Consider the following 4,206-nt stretch of genomic DNA (forward strand, 5'->3'; position numbering starts at 1 on the left):
AATGGGTACAACGGGTTGAAGCCGTAGACAACCTCGAAGGGGGACTTGCCGGTAGTCGAATGTCATGCGCGGTTGTAGGCACCCTTCCCACTCCTTGATGTTCTTCTTGATTAGCACGCGAACAAGGGTGGAGAGCGTATGGTTTGTCACCTCCTTTTGGCCGTCGGTTTGTGGATGATATGCCGTGGAGAATAGTAGCTTGATTCCGAGCTTGGCACATAAGGTCTTCCAAAAGTAACTCAAGAACTTGACGTCGCGGTGCGAGATGATAGTCTTTGGCACACCATGTAGACGCAATATTTCCCTACAAAACAGATTAGCAACATGTGAAGCATCATCTATCTTGTTACAAGGAATCAAATGTGCCATTTTTGAGAAACGGTCCACAACGACAAATATGGAATCTTTCCCATTTCGAGTCCTAGGCAAACCAAGTACAAAGTCCATGCTAAAGTCTTCCCATGGTTGGTATGGAATTGGTAGAGGCATATAGAGGCCATGATATTGAGCTTTGGACTTAGCTTTGCGACATTTCGAACATCAGTTGGTGAAACGATTGACGTCCCGAAACATATTGGGCCAAAAGTAGTTCTTCGAGAGCATGGCGAATGTCTTGTCGCATCCGAAATGTCCCATTAAGCCTCTTCCATGCGATTCCTACAAAAGCAACAAACGAAGAGACGACTCAGGGGATGCAAAGTTTGTTAGCTCTCATAAGATAGCCATCTTTGATGTAATAGCGTTCCCAAGATGTATGCGACAAACACTTGGCATAAGGAGTAGAAAAAGTTGCATCATGCTCATATAAGTCTTTGATATGCTCGAAGCCAATGACATCTAACTCAAGTTGCGTGACAAGAATGCATATGCGGGAAAGAGCGTCCGCTATGATGTTTTCTTTACCCTTAATGTACTTGATGACATAAGGAAAAGACTCAATAAATTCACTCCATTTAGCATGACGCTTGTTCAACTTGGCTTGACCCTTAAGATACTTGAGGGTCTCATCATTAGTATGAATGATAAACTCATGGGGACGAAGGTAATGTTCCCATTCATGCAAAACGCGGACTAAAGCATATAGCTCTTTGTCATAGATGGGGTAATTGAGTTGCGATCCGGAAAGTTTCTCACTAAAGTAAGCTATGGGGCGCTTCTCTTGCGTTAACACACCCCCTATGCCATTACCACTAGCATCACAATGAATCTCAAAAGGTTTGTCAAAGTTGGGTAAGGCAAGCAGGAGAGCATGAGTAAGCAAGTTCTTAAGCTCATTGAAAGCGGTATCCTGGGATGGTCCCCAAACAAAAGGCGCATTCTTCTTGCTCAAAGCATGCAAAGGCGAAGCAATGGTGCTAAAATCCTTCAGAAAGCAACGATAGAAACCCGCAAGGCCAAGGAAACTACACCCTTGATGCAAGTTTGTTGCTTGCGGCCAAGTCTTAATAGCATTGATCTCGGATTCATCAACATGAACACCCTTAGAAGAAACAACAAAACCCAAGAAAATGAGCTTATCAACACCAAAAAGGCATTTCTCCATATTAGCATAGAGGTCCTCTTTTCTAAGAGTTTGCAAAACGGTTCGGACATGGGTGACATGCTCTTTGATAGATTTGCTAAACACAAGAATGTCATCGAAGTAAACCACGACAAATATACCAATGTAAGGGCGAAAGACATGATTCATAAGGCGCATAAAAGTGCCTGGTGCTTCCGAGAGACCCATAGGCATGACTAACCACTCATACAAACCAAACTTGGTTTTGAAGGCAGTTTTCCATTCATCACCCTCTTGTATGGGGATTTGATTGTAACCACTCTTAAGATCAATTTTGGAAAATATAGTGGCACAACTAAGTTCATCTAGCATATCATCTAGGCGTGGAATGGGATATCTATAGCGAACGGTGATAGCATTGATAGATCTACAATCGGAGCACATGCGAAAGCTACCGTCACGTTTTGGCACAAGAATGACCGGTACGGCAGAAGGGCTCAAACTTTCACGCACATGTCCATGGTCTATGAGATGCTTTACTTGCCTTTGAATTTCTTTGGTTTCTTCGGCGTTGACGCGGTAGGGAGCTTTGTTCGGAAGCAGTGCTCCGAGGATGAGGTCGATGCGGTGCTCAATGCCTCATAGTGGAGGTAGTCCTCGAGGTAGCTCATCGGGGAAAACATCTTGGAATTCCCGCAATAAATAAGATAACACCAAGGGTAGATTGTGAGAGGTGTTAGTTTGTGGTGCCTTGTCCTTGCACAATAGGACATAGTGTAGGACACTCGATGGGTTCTCACACATTTCGCTCATCTCATGTTTGGTGGAAAATAGAACTAAGTTTTTCTTGTAGCTCATCATGGAGGCACTCAATTTGGGCTTGTGGCACTCACTCTCTTTTTGGTAGCTCACTCTCTCACTATTCTCTCCATGATGGATGGCTTGCTTGTCGGTGATCACTTGGCTTGGAGACATAGGTCATAGCACAAACTCCTTTTCTTTCATCTTGAAGCTATAGTGGTTTGTACGCCCATTGTGGACGACTCCTCTATCGAATTGCCATGGCCGTCCAAGGAGAAGATGACAAACGGTCATTGGAATGATGTCGCACTCCAAGGTGTCTTCGTAGGCGCCGATTTTGAAGGAGACTTGTACTCGGTGCTCGACTTGGATGGTGCCGGAGTCACTAAGCCATTGCACTTTGTATGGATGTGGATGCTTCGTCTTGGGAAATTGGAGCTTGGAGTTCTTCACTTGCGAGATTATGACAACTTCCTCCATCGATGATAACCTTGATAGATCGTCCATTGATGCCGGCCTTGGTGTGGAATATGTTGCATCTTTGGTCTTCTTCTTGGTGATGTTGGAGGGTCAAGATTTTCGAGACAACAAGTGTGGGACTTCAGTCTTCATCGCAAAAGACTTGTTCTTCTTCATTGTTCACTTGGCGGTGCATGGCGACTTGCTCAAGGGCTTCCATTTCTCCTTCACTCATGGAGTCATAAGTGCCATCATCGTTTAAGACCATTGTTCGCTTGTTGGTGCACTCATAGGACTTGTGGCCTCGGCCGCCGCAAGCGAAACACTTGAAGGAACTGGTCTTGACGGTCTCATCGGTTGGGGTTGAGGATGATGAAGCTCTCGTCTTGAAGTTGCTCATAGTAGGATGGCTTGTAGTTGACAAAGCTTTCTTGGAAGTCAACTTGTCGAAGTTGATTGAAGAAGGCTTTGTAGTCGGTGTTGGAGTCATTGAAGCTTGGTTGTTGGTGAAGCCGAAGAACTTGGATGAGAACTTGGCATACTTGAAATCATCTTGCACTTGGCATTCCGCTTTGGTAGCTTGGTGCACTAGCTCGATGAGATTTGAGTATGGTTGGAAGTCGGCGATCTTCTTGATGGGATGATTGAGTCCATTCAAGAAGCGTGCCATTGTTTGCTCATCATCTTCCATGACATTGGCTCTTATCATTACAATCTCCATCTCCTTGTAGTATTCTTCAATGCTCTTGGTTCCTTGCTTGAGTTGTTGGAGTTTCTTGAAGAGGTCGCGGTTGTAGTAGGTAGGTACAAAGCGTGCTCTCATGACATCCTTCATTTGTGCCCAAGTAGTGATGGGTGGTTCACCTCTTGCCGCGCGGTGCTCAATGACTTGCTCCCACCAAATGAGCACATAGTCTTGGAACTCAAGGGATGCCCTTGCGATCTTCTTCTCTTCTTCATAATTGTGCAAATGGAAGATCTTGTCAACTTTCAATGCCCATGAAAGGTACTCTTCGGGATCGTTGCTTCCGTTGAACTTGGGCATGGTGAACTTGAGCTTGAAGTAATGTTGCTCTTCATTGTGTTGGGGTCGGGGATGATGACGCCCATGTTGTAGAGGATTGTTCAACTCGTGGTGCGCTTGTCGCAGAGGATTCCCATTGTCTTCATGCTCTCGATGAAGTTTATGGTCTTGGCGAGCTTGTGTAGGAGCTTGTCGAGCTCGAGGAGGAACTTGACGATACACGCGAGCTTGAAATCGTCATTCTTGAATTTCTTCGCGAAGTGCTTCCCATTGTTCATGGGCTTATCGGCTTCGGTCGGCAACGGCTCGACTCGAATCGCGTAGAGCTCGTTGTGCCTCAAGTGCTTGAGCATCACGGAGTTGTTGTTCTTGACGTTGAGCCTCGGCATCTTGTGCCTTTTGGTGTAGACGCGCGCGTTCT

The sequence above is a fragment of the Triticum aestivum genome, chromosome 3A (genome assembly GCF_018294505.1).
Source record: "Triticum aestivum cultivar Chinese Spring chromosome 3A, IWGSC CS RefSeq v2.1, whole genome shotgun sequence".
Classification (NCBI taxonomy): Eukaryota; Viridiplantae; Streptophyta; class Magnoliopsida; order Poales; family Poaceae; genus Triticum; species Triticum aestivum.